Source organism: Salmo trutta, unplaced genomic scaffold (assembly GCF_901001165.1).
Source record: "Salmo trutta unplaced genomic scaffold, fSalTru1.1, whole genome shotgun sequence".
NCBI classification, from domain to species: domain Eukaryota; kingdom Metazoa; phylum Chordata; class Actinopteri; order Salmoniformes; family Salmonidae; genus Salmo; species Salmo trutta.
Genome location: NW_021822911.1, coordinates 4,136,699 through 4,157,585, shown reverse-complemented (window position 1 = coordinate 4,157,585; position 20,887 = coordinate 4,136,699). Strand labels below are relative to the sequence as shown.

Below are 20,887 nucleotides of genomic sequence, written 5' to 3'. Positions count from 1 at the left end.
TATATATACTATACTGATGGTATCCACTATATATACTATACTGATGGTATCCACTATATATACTATACTGATGGTATCCACTAGATATACTATACTGATGGTATCCACTAGATATACTATACTGATGGTATCCACTATATATACTATACTGATGGTATCCACTATATATACTATTCTGATGGTATCCACTCGGCTCGCTGCCTCTCAGATCAAAGGTGGTTCCATCTGCTCCGTTCCCGCAGTGTGGTCTCCCTGAGATCCCAAGTTAGAGGGATCCCTGGTGCACCATTTACCCAGGTCACCAGGAGCGGTCACCAAGTCAAGATTCACATCCCCATCGCCAAATGTGGTGGTTAATATCAAATGAGACAAACTTATCACACAAGTCAGAGTTATTCTTAAACTAAATCTTTATTCACTTATAAGGGAGCAGGTCAATACAACACACATATAAAGTCAATCAATTGGGTGCCCTATGATAATGATGGCTGGTCGAACAATCACCCCCAGATGATTCGTTGAGAGATGAATCAACCCCAGATGATTCGTTGAGAGATGAATCAACCCCAGATGATTCGTTGAGAGCCCCGAGACAAAAGTACAAAGGTCTTTTACAGCCAAGATACACCCCTTTTAACCTACATGACCAACAACAGATGTATAGAACGGGTCACAAGGTTAAGATTTGTATGAAAGATACTTATAATTCTCAGCAGACAGTATCTGCTGTAAAAACAGTACTCTTTGTGTAGAGACCAGGGTCTGGCCCTGAGGTCATCTCTCCCTGGTAACATATAGAACAGAAACATTAACTCATGCTCTGGAATGCAGTCTCTTTAGGTTTTATCACCCAAAAGACATTGTAAATCTCCTGTCAGTGTTTTCTCCCAGAGGCCCATCCTCAGTAGAACACACAGACACAATAGTTCTAAGAACCCTCTATTCTGTTGCATAAAACAACCATTTGATGCAATAAAAGTATTATAACATAATCTTGCAGTTTTGCTCTCAGTGTCCACAGGAAGTTGACTAGTAACAACAACTGGGACATAAAAGACACCCACCATGAGACCCACTATATCTGCCCAAGAAGAGGCAAACAAAAGAAAATCCCACACCAAACTTAAAGACAGGAAGCAAACCAAAAAGGTGGAGCAACTAAAGGTGTTGACTCTCCACATCTATCAAGACAACTGGAGCACTGGGCCAGACACTCTTAAATAGAACCTGGACCAGCTCAGGTGAAACACCTTCCCACTAACGAGATGGACAAGCCAGCACAGGTGTAACACATACTGACTAACGAGGTGACACCAATCAGTGCGTCCTACGTGCTAACGAGCTAGACGTGCTAACGAGCTAGACGTGCTAACGAGCTAGACGTGCTAACGAGCTAGACGTGCTAACGAGCTAGACGTGCTAACGTCCAACCTCAAAACATAAAATGGAAAAACCAAAAAGACTAACACCTTAAAAGAAAGACTGTAACACCTTCCCCCTTAATAGAATGCTCACCACTAACAGAAAACAACTTCCCTTTCTCATTATAATCAACTACAATGCTTCACCTTCACCAACTGGCTGTCAACAATTAAAAACATTTCTACGTGTAGCTCAGTTGGTAGAGCATGGTATTTGCAATGCCAGGGTTGTGGGTTTGATTCCCAAGGGGGATCAGTACGGAGAAAAAAATGTATGAAATGTATGCATTCACTGCTGTAAGTCGCTCTGGATAAGAGCGTCTGCTAAATGATGTGAATGTAATATACAATCGTATTATTTTTCACCTTTTCTTTCTATAGAATCCTAAAACTCACTAGCTTCTAGAACTCTCGTCTTCCTAAAACTCACTAGCTTCTAGAACTCTCGTCTTCCTAAAACTCACTAGGTTCTAGAACTCCTGTCCCCTTGGAACGAGCCCAAACAAAACTCATCTCCAATACGGGAAAACATGCAGTCAAAATAAATTGTGATCCATGGCAACACTGGCTAAATGCAAAACAAATCTTTTTGACAGCCCACCCTTGAGGCAATCAGCAACTAAGTTGTCCTTACCACGGACATGTCTGATTTCAAAAGGAAACTCCTGCAATATCCGTAGTAACTTTCCACCTCACTGCAGAGCTTCTCTCTCTTTTCAGGGTTCACTAGATAGGCATGTTGTTGGATCGGGGTCCAGTCCCCAATGTCATGCTCTAGTACATTTGGGTTGGCACATCTGAGAATGAACCCTGATATTCTAAAAGCAGGGCAACATTGTCAATATAATTGTCCCCAAAAATTGTCAGTTGGTCATATAAATAATTAGGATTACTAAATGTAAATATGAATACCAAATGTACACCCCTTTGTTAATATGTATTGTCAACAATTAACTTAATGGTGAGGCATGGAATAATAAAACATGTATATTTTGTCAGGCTGAATGTTTGAAATATGAGGTGATTTAAAATCATGCTTCTTCAGGAGTGGAATAAAGACAATTATCACTTGAATGTTGTCAAGAAATACTGGAGTGATGTCAGATTGTTAATAAAATTGATTATAGACCAATCTATTATACTACGTCCATGTGTTTAGGCCGCAAGTACGTTGAAATTAAGTTGTTTTCAAGTCAATGAAAAAACAACCCGAAAAGACATCATCTTCTCAACTTTCACTTTCAACTAAAACTGAACTGTTTTTTGGATGTCGGGCATAGTTTGATTTTCAACGTCTTTTCAATTACATTTGGGGTGTCCAAATCCATAACCAATATGCAGAAACAGTTTGTGGTGTATTGAAAACCTAAACATAAAATGTGCTATATACACAAACATCTGCCACAATAATCATATTACTTGTTTTTTTTAAACAAGCAGCTTATAAACTGCACAAGCACCAGAAACGCTGTTGTTTTCACAAGCAGCAATAAATCACTGATATCAATTAGGGAAATCAGGTTGTACATGCTGTTGAAACTAACACAACTAAACAAAACACATGGAAATGGGAGATATATTTGACCTCACTGGTTAGAGGACAACCTGCCGAAGACAGTCAGCTACATTTTGGAGTGATGCATTTAAATGTAGGGGTCACTAAACAAAGGAACACAACACCTATTTGTCATCACTCATCGATATCATGCTAAAATCATTTGTGTGACAGGAAGGAGATGTTGCACGTCCTGTTAAAACTAACAGCTCAAAAACCACACGGAATCTGGGAATAATGTGTACATCCCTGGTTAGAGGACCATTTGTAGAAAACAGCTAGCTACATTTTGAAGTGTTGCATTTTGATTCAAGTGGGTCACCAACGTGGTAAGTGGAACGACCCTTTCAGAGCCTGAATTTTCCCCCTGAGGATAATATCCATATCATGCTGAAATCAATAGAACAGGGGACAAACGTTTAGGGTTCTACATTGTGACATCAATAAAATACTCCTTCAACAATGTTAAAACATTCTACATTGTGACATTAATTCATTGATATCATGAAACAACTCCTTCATGGATTTTCTGATATTTGATCAGAGATCTTTTATCAGATTATGTCTGGTCACAGCTATGAGATTTCTCTCCAGTGTGTGTTCTCTGGTGTAGAGTCAGATTGCGAGATGTAATAAAACTCTTCCCACATTGATCACAGCTATACAGTTTCTCTCCTGTGTGTATTCTCTGGTGTATTCTCAGATTGCTAGATCCTGTAAAACTCTTCCCACATTGATCACAGCTATAAGGCTTCTCTCCTGTGTGTATTCTCTGGTGTATTCTCAGATTGCTAGATCCTGTAAAACTCTTCCCACATTGATCACAGCTATAAGGCTTCTCTCCTGTGTGTATTCTCCTGTGTACAGTCAGCTTCCCAGATTGACCAAAACTCTTCCCACAATGATCACAGCTATAAGGTTTCTCTCCTGTGTGTGTTCTCTGGTGTGTTGTCAGATTGCAAGATCCTGTAAAACTCTTCCCACATTGATTACAGCTATAAGGCTTCTCTCCTGTGTGTGTTCTCCTGTGTACAGTCAGCTTCCCAGATTGACCAAAACTCTTCCCACACTGATCACAGCTATAAGGCTTCTCTCCTGTGTGTATTCTCCTGTGTACAGTCAGCTTCCCAGATTGACCAAAACTCTTCCCACAATGATCACAGCTATAAGGTTTCTCTCCTGTGTGTGTTCTCTGGTGTATTGTCAGATTGCTAGATCCTGTAAAACTCTTCCCACATTGATCACAGCTATAAGGCTTCTCTCCTGTGTGTATTCTCTGGTGTAGAGTCAGATTGCTAGATGCAGCAAAACTCTTCCCACAATGATCACAGCTATAAGATTTCTCTCCTGTGTGTGTTCTCTGGTGTCGAGTCAGAATGCTAGATGTAATAAAACTCTTCCCACATTGATCACAGCTATAAGGCTTCTCTCCTGTGTGTATTCTCTGGTGTAGAGTCAGATTGCTAGATGCAGCAAAACTCTTCCCACATTGATCACAGCTATAAGGTTTCTCTCCTGTGTGTGTTCTCTGGTGTGGAGTCAGACTTCTTGATGCCGCAAAACTCTTCCCACATTGATCACAGCTATAAGGTTTCTCTCCTGTGTGTGTTCTCTGGTGTAAAGTCAGCTGGCCAGATGTAGTAAAACTCTTCCCACATTGATTACAGCTATAGGATTTCTCTCCTGTGTGTATTTTCTGGTGTAGAGTCAGACTGCTAGATGCAGCAAAATTCTTCCCACATTGATTACAGCTATAAGGTTTCTCTCCTGTGTGTATTCTCTGGTGTAGAGCCAAACTTGTAGATGCTGCAAAACTCTTCCCACATTGATCACAGCTATAAGGTTTCTCTCCTGTGTGTGTACTCTGGTGTAATGTCAGCTGGCCAGATTGAACAAAACTCTTCCCACATTGATCACAGCTATAAGGTTTCTCTCCTGTGTGTGTTCTCTGGTGTAAAGTCAGCTGGCCAGATTGAACAAAACTCTTCCCACATTGATCACAGCTATAAGGTTTCTCTCCTGTGTGTGTTCTCTGGTGTAAAGTCAGCTGGCCAGATTGAACAAAACTCTTCCCACATTGAGCACAGCTATAAGGTTTCTCTCCTGTGTGTGTTCTCTGGTGTAAAGTCAGTTGGCCAGATGTAGTAAAACTCTTCCCACATTGAGCACAGCTATAAGGTTTCTCTCCCGTGTGTATTCTCTGGTGTGATTTTAAATGTCCAGAAGAAACAAAACTCTTCCCACAGTCAGAGCAGCAGTGAGTTCTCTTCCCTGTGGGTCTCTGTGGGTGTTTCTTGAGGTGTTCTAATGTGGAGAGACTCTTCTCTGCCTTCTCAGCATCATGAGATTGTTGAGGCTCCTCAGAGGACCCATGATAGTCACGTATCTCTCCTGTGTGAACAACAAAGTCAGACAGATAATTAAAGGCCCACAACAGCAGTAATCCACTGTAAAAGGTGATGCCAACAGCGTAGCCATGATGTTGTACAACAATTGACATCTGTAATGAATGTTACAATTATTTGACAATTGTCTTAAAATTAGCAAGAACAGTCATATTTTGTCTTTTCACAATAGTAGTAAAATCGATGATTGTATGCTAGAAGAAAGTTAAAGTTGCTGAAATCCTAAGGAGTGTGCCAGACGACTTTTGGTCTCCAATATAGGCCCCTTTCTGTGTTTAATAAAATAGATGCACGAGGGCGATGCACACACAATTTGATTGCAGAAACATCTCCCTGCTAATGAGGAAACCAATAGTTATGGATGTAGTATATCTGCCTGGAGCAAAAATGGTGAGCAAAGATCTTAGATTTTTACAATGTATTCAGAATGTGAACGGGGGAAAACTCAGGGGAGTAACCTCCATTTCCAGGTTGCTTATGAGTGCATTTCACACTACTTTGGATTATAATTGTAAGGATTCTTTGAATGTCCTGCTTAAAATAATGTTTGTGTCATCATCGCAAATCAACCTCTTTGTACTTAAAAAACACTTCAACCAGTAAAACGCTTTTAATTCAAAAATGGCGCCGGAGGAGATGGCCGTCTCCTAACCAATTGTGCTATTATGTGTTTTCTTTCCCGATATTTGTAAATTATTTTGTACATAATGTTTCTGCAGAAAAGAGCCTCTGGATATCAGGACAGCGATCACTCACTTCAGATTAGACAAAGATTTTTTTCAACAACAACAAGCAGGACTCAGACTATATTCTCCAAACACTCCACAGGGCCGACATCCCAATTATTCGCAAAAGGAAGCGACGCAGAGGACGAAGAGCCGGATGCCTCGTCCGGACCCGCAGAAGGCGAGTAGGAAAGCTGCCGTTACCGTCAATATTACTCGCCAAAGTGCAATCATTGGACAATAAACTAGACAAGGTACGATCACGAATATCCTACCAATGGGACATCAAAAACTGTAATATCCTATGTTTCACGGAATTGTGGCTGAATGACGACATGGATATTCAGGTTGCGGGATATAAGCTGCACCGGCAAGATAGAACAGCACACTCTGGTAAGACGAGGGGGGGCGGTCTGTGCACATTTGTAAACAACAGCTGGTGCACGAAATCTAAGGAAGTCTAGATTTTGCTTGCCTGAAGATTTAGCACATTACTGGGGCGAAAAGTGGGAGGTGTGGTCAAGAAACACTGGCATATTTTATCATCGGACCCAACTTTGCCGGCCGAATTTAAAAATCCACCACTTATTGTGTATAGGAGAGGTCGCAATTTACGCGATAAATTGGTTCATGCCAACTGCTAGCCACAAAAGAAAATCAGCCAGGCTCTTCTACCAAATGGTAGCTATAAATGCAGAGGATGCGCACAATGCAACAATATGATGAGGTGTGAATATTTCTGCCACACCCACACAGGAAAACGGTTCCAAATAAATGATATCATTACGTGTTCCGCCACCCATGTTATTTACATTATTAAATGTCCATGTGGGCTCTACTATGTCGGTAAGACCTCCCGCTCTCTCAAACAGAGAATTAGTGAACATAAAAGTTCAATCGAAATGACAGGGATTATCCAGTCGCAGTATATTTTAATGACCTAAAGCATGATATTTCTACCTTTAGATTTTGTGGCATAGAGAAAGTCAAGATATCAGACAGGGGAGGTGATATTAATAATACTCTGAGCAAAAGAGAATGTTTTGGATTTTCACCCTCCAACACATTATTTGCTAAAGGACTTAATGATGAAATGCCTATGTATGTTATGTTGTGAATTTCAACATGAATTATGTGCCTATTTAAGATAATTCTGATGCTTTTCGTACGACGTACCCAATGATTAATGAAAACTTGCTATGTCCTCATTGTGGTTTTATGGACGTGTTTAATGCGTCTTATTTATACACTTTTGTAGTGTTTTATTTTATTTTTTTTAAATCTTTATTTTAACAGGGAAAACAGACTGAGACCTGGATCTCTTTTACGGCTGTGCCCTGTGTAAACATGTTGACATATACAGTTTTAGGCATACAGAAAAGAACATTTCAAACATACAAAACAAAGACACAATTCAACAGAAACAATCACAGATAACATCATATTGATCCTCCATAACATTTTTAAAATGGGCAAGGGACACCAGAGTGTCTAACTTAAGTTGGATCTGCAGTTTGTTCCATAAATAAGGCGCAAAGGAACTAAAGGCAGTCCTACCCAACTCTGTGGAGACCGCAGGAGTCTCTAATGTAATCCACATCTGTGATCTGGTTTTAAAATTTGTATATCTAGTGGAAATTAATGATGATATATATGGAGGTAGTTTTAAAAGAAGCGCTTTATAAATAAACAAGAGAGCATGTTGCTCTCGCCTCACAGATAGAGGCCCAACCCACATGTTGATAAAGGATACAGTGATGAGTTTTGTAAATATCACCCGTGATAAACCTGAGCGCACAATGGTAAATAGCATCCAGTGGTTTTAATGTGTTTGCCGATGCATGCATATAGATAATATCACCATAATCTAAAACGGACATTAAATTAGCCTGCACAATTTGTTTTCTATTTACAAAGGACAGACAAGCCCTGTTTCTATAAAGGAACCCTATCTTGAATTTGAGCTTTTTTCCCAATTCAGTAACATGTTTTTTAAAAGAAAGCCTATCATCTAACCATACCCCTAAATATTTACATGCAGAGACCTGTTTGATTTGAGTACCATCCAAGCTAGTGATTACAAAAGTGTTTCTAACTGAGAGTTTAGACCTAGAAAAAAACATGACATTTGTTTTCTTAGCGTTTAAAACAAGTTTAAGCTGTAAAAGAGACCCCTGTAGTATCCTAAAATCAGACTCCAACTGCATTAAAGCTTGGTCCGCTGTTGGAGCAATAGAGTACATCACTGTGTCATCTGCATATAAATGGAATTTACAATATCTGACATCATCACCAATGTTGTTTACATAAAGTGAGAACAATAGTGGGCCAATTTTTGAACCCTGAGGGACCCCTTTAAGTAACTGTAAGGAGTCAGACTTGACCCCGTCGACCATGACGGCCTGAGTTCTATCTTTAAGATAGTCATAAAACCATCGGCAGGCATCCGTGCCCACTCCTATAGATGACAGCTTACTCAAAAGGATAGCATGGTCTACAGTGTCAAAAGCTTTTGACAAATCTACAAACAACGCAGCACAGTGCTTTCTATCATCTAAGGCATTTGCAATATCATTTACAACAAGCATAGTGGCCGATGTGATACTGTGTTTAGATCTAAAACCGGATTGATTGGTGCTAAGAATACTGTTAGCAGAAAGAAAAGACTGTAACTGTTTGTTGACTATAGATTCTAGGATCTTTGCCAGACAAGGGAGCCTAGAGATGGGTCGATAGTTATCCAAATCACTACCGTCACCTCCCTTATGTAACGGCAGAACAAAAGCTGCTTTCCACACCTTAGGGATAATTCCTGTGCTTAATGTTAGATTAAAAATGTGTGTCACTGAACCAGCAATGATAGGTGCAGCACACTTAAGTAAGAACGGGTCTAAATTGTCAGCGCCTAAGGATTTCTTAGTATCAATGGCACACAGGGCAGCTAGAACCTCTGCTTCGGTTATTTTCTGGAAACTAAAAACAGGGTTACCATTTTTCAGAGTAACGGTTGAAAAGCAAGACGAAAAATCAACTAACTGGCCAGTGCCACAATGGCCACTTTTCCTTTCAAATAAAAAACCAGCAGAGATGAAAGGCATATTGTTATGTTTGGTAGCACTTATTTATTTTTCCTTTGCCTCCAACCCCTTTCCATGCGTGGAACGGATGTGGGTGGGGCTAGGTCTACATAGGGGTGCTGATTTTTTAAAAATCACAAAAGCTCTGACGAAGGCCGATACGTAAAGCTTATTAAATATCAGTGATACTATCGAGAGCAGTGTGCGGTTTCCTTTCTCCTACATCCTGTTTCAACTGTTGCCATGCACCTGCAAAAAGATTGATCAGATGTGCGAGTGCCTTTTGAATTTTGTAACAGTAGTTATAGTCAAAGTTACACTCCCTTTCAGTCGGTCAACTTCGGTACAACATTCTATGGGGAAATACAATCATTCCCCATGCCAACCCAAATCCACGGATACTAAATGAAATGGCCCCTGGCAGACCACCCAGACCTGACACCGCAAGATCTTTCTTTCTTTCTCTCAGAGGACCTGAGCCCTAGGACCATGCCTCAGGACTACCTGGCATGATGATTCCTTGCTGTCCCCAGTCCACCTGGCCGTGCTGCTGCTCCAGTTTCAACTGTTCTGCCTGCGGCTATGGAACCCTGACCTGTTCACCGGATGTGCTTGTTGCACCCTCGACAACTACTATGATTATTATTATTTGATCATGCTGGTCATTTATGAACATTTTAACATCTTGACCATGTTCTGTTATAATATCCACCCGGCACAGCCAGAAGAGGACTGGCCACACCTCATAGCCTGGTTCCTCTCTAGGTTTCTTCCTAGGTTTTGGCCTTTCTAGGGAGTTTTTCCTAGGGAGTTTTTCCTAGCCACCGTGCTTCTTTCACATGCATTGCTTGCTGTTTGGGGTTTTAGGCTGGGTTTCTGTACAGCACTTTGAGATATCAGCTGATGTACGAAGGGCTATATAAATAAATTTGATTTGATTTGAAGATGCGTCAGGTTTGTCAATTTATTAATTGTCTTTTGTTTGAAACAGTCCTGTCAATGTTGAGTAAGGACGCACACCTGATTACGCATATAGAAGTAGGACTAGTCTACCTGGCCTGCACACAAATGTAGGTCTATAAATGTGCCCATTTGGGATGTCTGAAAGTATTTCTACCTGGTTGAGAATAATTTTTATTTTATTAAAACACGTGGGTGGTGTTTATATATGGAAAAATACACATTAGAAATGTTCAACCAATCGATTGTTTGAGACGTCACTACAGACCCTGGTTCGAATCCTGACTGTATCCCAACTGGCCGTGACTGGGAGTCCCATAGGGAGGCGCACAATTGGCCAAGCGTCGTCCGGTTTTGGCCGGTGTAGGCCATCATTGTAAATAAGAATTTGTTTTTAACTGACTTACCTAGTTAAATAAAGGTTACATTTGAAAAATGTAATAAAACATAGAGCATTCAGAAAGTCCAGACCCCTTCCCTTTTCCACATTTTGTTAAGTTACAGCCTTATTCAAATGTTTAATGCCCATCCAAGAGACTGTCGACCAATCACGTTCACATTGTCATGCTGTGACACGCAGTTCCTAAAATACACGTTATAAACTAAGCTAATTGTCCCAAAATCCCTTTTAAAAAGTCAGGGTACGAGTGAGAAACCATCAAGACACCAACTTTAAGAAGGTTCTAAAACAAAGGTTTCAAACCAATTCATGAATGTTATTGAATCTAGGTATGCTTCATCCTTAATGTAATTGAGTCTAAGTATGTTTCACCTTTAACCTCACTAGGGTAGGGGGCAGCATTAGGAATTTTGGATGAAAAGCGTGCCCAAAGTAAACTGCCTGCTACTCAGGCCCAGAAGCCTGAGTAGGATATGCATATAATTGGTAGATGTGGATAGAAAACAATCTACAGTTTCCAAAACTGTTAAAATAATGTCTGTGAGTATAACAGAACTGATATGGCAGGTGAAAACCTGAGGAAAATCCATCCAGGAAGTGCTATTATTTTGAAACGGCTGTTTTTCCATTGAGAGCCTATCCACCATACAAAGACTTATGACCCAGTTCACGATCCCTATGGCTTTCACAACATGTGGCCAGTCTTTAGGCATTGTTTCAGGCCTTTACTCTGAAAAATGAGGGAGAAACACCACTTTCAATGAGAGGACAGTGGAAATTTACAGATATGAGTCCTGCGCATGACCAGGAGCGTGCCTTTCTTGTTTTTCTTTTTCTATTGACGAAGCTATTGTCCGGTTGAAATATGATCGATTATTTATGACAAAAACAACCTGAGGATTTGCGTTTGACATGTTTCTACGAACTTTTATGGTACTTGTCTACCTGTTGTGTCTGCTCTTTGTTCCAATGGATTACTGAACAAAATGCACCAACAAAACTGAGATTTTTGGACATAAAGAGGGACATTATCGAACAAAAAACAAACATTTATTGTGTAACATGGAGTCTTGGGAGTGTAACCATATGAAGCTCATCAAAGGTAAGTGATACATTTTATCACTATTTCTGAGTTGTGTTACTCCTCTACTTGGCTGGTTACTGTTTGTAATGATTTGTCTGCTGGGCGCAGTTCTCAGATAATTGCATGGTTTGCTTTCGCCGTAAAGTCTTTTTGAAATCTGACACCGTGGTTGGATTCACAAGAAGTTCATCTTAAAACCGATGTATAACACTTGTATGTTTTCTGAATGAATTTTTATTTATATAATATTTCTGTTTTTGAATTTGGCGCTCTGAAATTTCACTGGATATTGGCCAGGTGGGACGTTAGCGTCCCACTCCCCCTAGAGAGGTTAATGTTATTGTATCTAGGTATGTTTCACCTTCAATGTAATGGCATGAAAAAATAAATGGCTGAATATTTTACAATGACTTACAGTTGAAGTGGGAAGTTTATATACACATTAGCCAAATATATTTAAACTCAGTTATTCACAATTCCTGACATTTAATCCGAGTAGAAATTCCCTGTCTTAGGTCAGGTAGGATCACCACTTTATTTTAAGAATGTGAAATGTCAGAATAATAGAGAGAATTATTTATTTCAACTTTTGTTTCTTTCATCACATTCCCAGTGGGTCAGAAGTTTACATACACTCAATTAGCATTTGGTAGTATTGCCTTTAAATTGTTTAACTTGGGTCAAACGTTATGGGTAGCCTCCCACAAGCATCCCACAATAAGTTGGGTGATTGTTGGCCCATTCCTCCTGACAGAGGTGGTGTAACTGAGTCAGGTTTGTAGGCCTCCTTGCTCGCACACACTTTTCAGATCTGCCCACAAAGGTTCTATAGGATTGAGGTCAGGCTTTTGTGATGGCCACTCCAATACCTTGACATTGTTGTCCTTAAGCCATTTTGCCACAACTTTGGAAGTATGCTTGGGGTCATTGTCCATATGGAAGACTCACTTGCAACCAAGCTTTAACTTCCTGACGGATGTCTTGAGATGTAGCTTCAATATATCGACATACGTTTCCTTCCTCCTGATGCCATCTATTTTGTGAAGTGCACCAGTCCCTAATGCAGCAAAGCACCACCACAACATGATGCTGCCACCCCCGTGCTTCACGGTTGGGATAGTGTTCTTCGGCTTGCAAGCTTCCCCCTTTTTCCTCCAAACATAACGATGGTCATTATGGCCAAACAGTTCTATTTTTTTTTTAATCAGACCAGATGACATTTTTCCAAAATGTACGATCTTTGTCCCCATGTGCAGTTGCAAACCGTAGTCTGCCTTTTTTATGGCAGTTTTGGAGCAGTGGCTTCTTCCTTGCTGAGCGGCCTTTCAGATATGTCGATATAGGACTAGTTTTACTGTGGATCTATATCCACAGTAAAAGTCCTATACTTTTCTACCTGTTTCCTCCAGCATCTTCACAAGGTCCTTTGCTGTTGTTCTGGGATTGATTTGCTCTTTTCGCACCAAAGTATGTTCATCTCTAGGAGACAGAATGCGTCTCCTTCCTGAGCGGTATGACGGCTGCGTGGTCCCATGGTGTTTATACTTGTGTACTATTATTTGTACAGATGAACGTGGTACCTTCAGGCGTTTGGAAATTGCTCCCAAGGATGAACCAGACTGAGGTCTTGGCTGATTTCTTTTGATATTCCAATGATGTCAAGCAAACAGTCACCGAGTTTGAAGCTATGCCTTGACATCCACAGGTACACCTCCAATTGACTCAAATGATGTCAATTAGCCTATCAGAAGCTTCTAAAGCCATGGCATAATTCTCTGGAATTCTCCAAGCTGTTTAAAGGCACAGTCAACTTAGTGTATGTAAACTTCAAACCCACTGGAATTGTGATACAGTGAATTATAAGTTAAATAATCTGTCTGTAAACAACTGTTGAAAAAATGACTTGTTTTATGCACAAAGTAGATGTCCTAACCGACTTGCCAAAATTATAGTTTGTTAACAAGAAATGTGTGGAGTGGTTGAAAAACGAGTTTTAATGACTCCAACATCAAATCAAATTTATTTATATAGCCCTTCTAACATCAGCTGATATCTCAAAGTGCTGTACAGAAACCCAGCCTAAAACCCCAAACAGCAAGCAATGCAGGTGTAGAAGCACGGTGGCTAGGAAAAACTCCCTAAGTGTATGTAAACTTCCCTCTTAAACTGTATCAACAGCTGTAACAATTTGACCCCCACAGCAAATCTTAACTGCCAATTATAGAATATACTATATAGCCTTGAAATCAGGTTAAAACTATAATTTTGACCTCATGGATGGCCAGTCCTTGTATTTATAGTGTAGTCAATTCAGGAGGTAGCCCTAAGCTGGACTCAAACCTGGGTCCAGCGACTGTCAAGCCAACACCTTATAACTGTAACGCCAAGATGTCTGAACTTCTTGACGAGGTCGCTAGGTTTTGGATTAAGGTTGATACAATAGCTTTCTCTATGAATTTGAGAGTGGTTACATTTCTCCAGCCCCCATCCCTCAGATGTTTACCAAACCAAGTCTCTGGACAATCATTTTGTTTCTGTTTAAATACTTGGTTGTCCCTTTAAAAAAGCCACGGATACAAGGACTGACCATCCATGATATCAACATTATAGTTTTAACTATGTTGAGGCTTAACAGTGTTGGTTTACATTGTTTCTAAACATTGGAGTAAAAAAAGCTTATTTGGGATTCTGATGGGGTACAACAGTTGAACTAAGCTCATGAGACATGTGTTATATTCTTCAAGGATCAATGGCTATAAATTAATAATTAATAATTTAAAGTCCAAATATGGATGTAGCAATTGCAGATTTCCCCTTTAACACCACACATCGGTTCAACAACTGCAGAGTTTGTGCCTCTGTATTTAAGACAGTACTTACTAGTGTTAATCAGGGAACGGTTTCTCAAAACCATCTTATGGCTAAATTCACCGTTAGAACCATTGGACGCCTTAAGATGCGTTTGGGAAACCGGGCCCAGATATGCAGTTTCCTCCTCTTCCTTTTTCGATGCGACAGTCATCTCCCCCTCCTTCTCTTCACTCCACTCTGCATCCTCCTGTTTCTCATCCTCTTCTTTTACTGTAACTGTTTACCTCTTCCTCTTTCACTCTGAAAGCGTCTTCCTCTTCTTTCACTGAAACAACTTTCTCTTCTTCTTTCACGGTAACAGCCTCACCCTCTACTTCTTGTTTTACACCCTGCACTTGTTTTTGTATTGTAACATTATCTTCCTCCTCTTTCACTCTGAACTCGTCTTCTTCTTCTTTCACTGTAACAGCCTCACCCTTTACTTGTTTTTGTATTGTAACATCTTTCTCTTCCTCCTCCTCTTTAACAGGAGGAGAGTAGCTTAGTGAACTCATGGTCGGGGATGTTAGCTAGTTAGCATTAGCGACTAGCCTAGTTCTAAGCTAACTTAGCAAACCAGCTAGCTGACAAACAACGTAAATATATAATTAAATGGGCCAACAAGTACATACGATCGAAGTGTGTTTAATATACAGCGACTAATATACACCAAACCAGTGTAAAGAGCGTGAATGTTGTAGCTATGTTTGCTAGAAAGCTACCGAGGTGTCTGACTAGCTGTTGTTGTTGAAGGAGCGTCCCGTCCACTAGATTATACGTCACACTGGCAGCATCGCCTGAACCTAAAAGACGCACATCGCCATCTGCTGACTGGAGGGCAACGCAGTTGAGGAACCAAACGTTTATTTTTCATTTATTTCAGAGAAGATTAATATTATATTAAGTCGTTCAAAGAGAAGCATGTGTTGATTGATTCGTGTTTAATGAGTGAGAATTTAAAACCAACTTTACACCCACTACATATTTGCATTGAACCATACTTATGACATGGATCATTTTGACCCCAGAGGCATATCTTTTATCATAGCCAAAATGTATTTCATTCAATTCTTCCAAATTTTAATGACTTTGTCAATCAACTTGTTCTTAATAAATCTAAATCATGGTTTAGTGTTTCTGTATCAATATGGACTTTTAACAAATTCAAATCCTTTGGAGTCATTTTGACTCCAGCCAAAAGCATCTTTGATAAATAGGACGTTTATTTCAAAACAAAATCACATTTTATTGGTCACATACACGTGTTTAGCAGATGTTATTGTGGGTGTAGTGAAATGCTTGTGTTTCTAGCTCCGACAGTGCAGTAATATCTAATAAGTAATATCTAACAATTTCACAACATATACCCAATACACACACATCTAAGTATTTGAATCTAGGTTTCTCTGTTGACATGATCCATCCCACCAGAGGGTGGAGGGGCTCCTGTAACAGTGGTTTTAACCAGATAGACACCTGCAGACACACATTATAGTGCCTCCCATGTACTCTCCTAAGATTGGACTCTTCTATACCACGTATCACATGACTGTGTACAAAACTGCAAGGGGTATACAGTGCATTCATTAAGTATTCAGACCCCTTCACTTTTTAAACATTTAATTACATTACAGCCTTATTCTAAAGTTGAATAATTTTATAATTGAATAATCAATACCCCATAATGACATCACAATAACCCATAATGACAAAACAAAATCATTTAAAAAAACATTTTTGCAAATGTATTGACTTAAGTATTCAGAACCTTTGCTATGAGACTCGAAATTGAGCTCAGATGCATCCTGATTCAATTGATCTTCCTTGAAATGTTTCTACAACTTGGAGTCCACTTGTGGTAAATTCAATTGATTGGACATGATTTGGAAAGGCACACAACTGTCTATATAAGGTCCCACAGTTTACAGTGCATGTCAGAGCAAAAACCAAGCCATGAGGTCAAAGGAATTGTCCATATTGCTCTGAGACAGGATTGTGTCGAGGCACAGATCTGGGGAAGGGTACCAAAAAATGTCTTCAGCATTGAAGGTCCCCAAGAACACACTGGCCTCCATCATTCTTAAATGGAAGAAGTTTGGAACCACCAAGACTCTTCCTAGAGCTGGCCGCCTGGCCAAACTGAGAAATCGGGGGAGAAGGGTCTTGGTCAGGTAGGTGAACAAGAACCTGATGTTCACTCTGACAGAGCTCCAGAGTTCCTCTGTGGAGATGGAAGAACCTTCCAGAAGGACAACCATCTCTGCAGCACTCCAGCAATCAGGCCTTAATGTAGCAATGATTAAATTGTCAAAATGTATTTCAATGGACAATTCAGTGAACTGTTCTGTGAAAGGTGTTAGCTAGAGATGACATGCAGGATCTTGCAGGGATTTGTAGTCTTGCATGTCATCTACTTTGATGCTAATTAGCATTTTAGAATCCGAGAGTAAAGAGACACAAATATATTGATGCAAGTATTTGTATTGATTATGGATCCCCATTAGTTCCTGCCAAGGCAGCAACTAGTCTTCCTGGGGTTTATTATGGATCCACATTAGTTCCTGTCAAGGCAGCAGATACTCTTCCTGGGGTTTATTATGGATCCCCATTAGTTCCTGTCAAGGCAGCAGCTACTCTTCCTGGGGTTTATTATGGATCCCCATTAGTTCCTGCCAAAGCAGCAGCTACTCTTCCTGGGGTTTATTATGGATCCCCATTAGTTCCTGTCAAGGCAGCAGCTACTCTTCTTGGGGTTTATTAAGGATACCCATTAGTTCCTGCCAAGGCAGCAGCTACTCTTCCTGGGGTTTATTATGGATCCCCATTAGTTCCTGTCAAGGCAGCAGCTACTCTTCCTGGGGTTTATTATGGATCCCCATGAGTTCCTGCCGAGTATGGTTAGGGAGCGTGCCAGCCTGTCCGAACCACACCTGAATTAACAGGTATAAATGATGGGTTATGAATTAACAGGTATAAATGATGGGTTATGAATTAACAGATATAAATGATGAGTTATGAATTAACAGGTATAAATGATGGGTTATGAATTAACAGGTATAAATGATGGGTTATGAACTAACAGGTATAAATGATGGGTTATAAATTAACAGGTATAAATGATGGGTTATGAACTAACAGGTATAAATGATGGGTTATGAATTAACAGATATAAATGATGGGATATGAATTAACAGATATAAATGATGGGTTATGAATTAACAGGTATAAATGATGGGTTATGAACTAACAGGTATAAATGATGGGTTATAAATTAACAGGTATAAATGATGGGTTATGAACTAACAGGTATAAATGATGGGTTATGAATTAACAGGTATAAATGATGGGATATGAATTAACAGATATAAATGATGGGTTATGAATTAACAGATATAAATGATGGGTTATGAATTAACAGGTATAAATGATGGGATATGAATTAACAGATATAAATGATGGGTTATGAATTAACAGGTATAAATGATGGGTTATGAATTAACAGGTATAAATGATGGGATATGAATTAACAGGTATAAATGATGGGTTATGAATTAACAGGTATAAATGATGGGTTATGAATTAACAGGTATAAATGATGGGTTATGAATTAACAGGTATAAATGATGGGTTATGAATTAACAGGTATAAATGATGGGTTATGAATTAACAGGTATAAATGATGGGTTATAAATGAACAGGTATAAATGATGGGTTATGAATTAACAGGTATAAATGATGGGTTATGAATTAACAGGTATAAATGATGGGTTATGAATTAACAGGTATAAATGATGGGTTGTGAATTAGCAGGTATAAATGATGGGTTATGAATTAACAGGTATAAATGATGGGTTATGAACTAACAGGTATAAATGATGGGTTATGAATTCACAGGTATAAATGATGGGATATGAATTAACAGATATAAATGATGGGTTATGAACTAACAGGTATAAATGATGGGTTATAAATTAACAGGTATAAATGATGGGTTATGAACTAACAGGTATAAATGATGGGTTATGAATTAACAGGTATAAATGATGGGATATGAATTAACAGATATAAATGATGGGTTATGAATTAACAGGTATAAATGATGGGTTATGAACTAACAGGTATAAATGATGGGTTATAAATGATGGGTTATAAATTAACAGGTATAAATGATGGGTTGTGAATTAACAGGTATAAATGATGGGTTATGAATTAACAGGTATACATGATGGGTTATAAATTAACAGGTATAAATGATGGGTTATGAACTAACAGGTATAAATGATGGGTTATGAATTAACAGGTATAAATGATGGGATATGAATTAACAGATATAAATGATGGGTTTTGAACTAACAGGTATAAATGATGGGTTATGAACTAACAGGTATAAATGATGGGTTATAAATTAACAGATATAAATGATGGGTTATGAATTAACAGGTATAAATGATGGGTTATGAATTAACAGGTATAAATGATGGGTTATGAATTAACAGGTATAAATGATGGGTTATAAATTAACAGGTATAAATGATGGGTTATGAATTAACAGGTATAAATGATGGGTTATGAATTAACAGGTATAAATGATGGGTTATGAATTAACAGGTATAAATGATGGGTTATGAATTAACAGATATAAATGATGGGTTATGAATTAACAGGTATAAATGATGGGTTATGAATTAACAGGTATAAATGATGGGTTATGAATTAACAGGTATAAATGATGGGTTATGAATTAACAGGTATAAATGATGGGTTATGAATTAACAGGTATAAATGATGGGTTATGAATTAACAGATATAAATGATGGGTTATGAATTAACAGGTATAAATGATGGGTTATGAATTAACAGGTATAAATGATGGGTTATGAATTAACAGGTATAAATGATGGGTTATGAACTAACAGGTATAAATGATGGGTTATGAATTAACAGGTATAAATGATGGGTTATAAATTAACAGGTATAAATGATGGGTTATGAATTAACAGGTATAAATTATGGGTTATGAATTAACAGGTATAAATGATGGGTTATGAATTAACAGGTATAAATGATGGGTTATGAATTAACAGGTATAAATGATGGGATATGAATTAACAGGTATAAATGATGGGTTATGAATTAACAGGTATAAATGATGGGTTATGAATTAACAGGTATAAATGATGGGTTATAAATTAACAGGTATAAATGATGGGTTATAAATTAACAGGTATAAATGATGGGTTATGAATTAACAGGTATAAATGATGGGTTATGAATTAACAGGTATAAATGATGGGTTATGAACTAACAGGTATAAATGATGGGTTATGAATTAACAGGTATAAATGATGGGTTATGAATTAACAGGTATAAATGATGGGTTATGAATTAACAGGTATAAATGATGGGTTATGAATTAACAGGTATAAATGATGGGTTATGAACTAACAGGTATAAATGATGGGATATGAATTAACAGGTATACATGATGGGTTATGAATTAACAGGTATAAATGATGGGTTATGAATTAACAGGTATAAATGATGGGTTATAAATTAACAGGTATAAATGATGGGTTATGAATTAACAGATATAAATGATGGGTTATAAATTAACAGGTATAAATGATGGGTTATGAATTAACAGGTATAAATGATGGGTTATGAACTAACAGGTATAAATGATGGTTTATAAATTAACAGGTATAAATGATGGGTTATGAACTAACAGGTATAAATGATGGGTTATGAATTAACAGGTATAAATGATGGGTTATGAATTAACAGGTATAAATGATGGGTTATGAAATAACAGGTATAAATGATGGGTTATGAATTAACAGATATAAATGATGGGTTATGAATTAACACATCCCCTCCAGGCATTTCAATACATTCAGGACTTCTTATAGTGAGCATAACATGACAATACATGACATCTAAGTAGCTGAATATTCTTTTGGACTAACAATCTAACACTTTGAAGGACACAACTCCTGTTATTCTGGTTAAACAGTGGGAGACTAGTTGATTAAGGAGTGGGGATTTTTTTACAATTAGGAAATAATATGTCATGTTTTACTCGTACCTCAGCCAGCATTGTGAATGGTTAGGAAATAATATGTCATGTTTTACTCGTACCTCAGCCAGCATTGTGACTGGTGTCTGAGGCAGTGACATACTAGACCATGGTAGTACATCTAATACTTAGGTGTTTTTAGTCATGCATGAAAGGTCTGGGGTGGTTCTGTGGTTATAAGTTACTGACCTTGGAATACATTTCTGGCCATGCTGGCAGGGTCTGAATCAAACCCAATGTCCACCTGGTACACTGGCAGGGTCTGAATCAACCCCAATGTCCACCTGGTACACTGGCAGGGTCTAATCAACCCCAATGTCCACCTGGTACACTG

The 20,887-nt window shown here is 38.6% G+C and overlaps 1 pseudogene; it reads right to left on the bottom strand.

Annotated features, from left to right (window-relative positions):
• Positions 1-3,493: 3,493 nt before the first annotated feature.
• On the bottom strand, positions 3,494-20,664 carry LOC115186412 (zinc finger protein 420-like; annotated as a pseudogene).
• Positions 20,665-20,887: the final 223 nt, after the last annotated feature.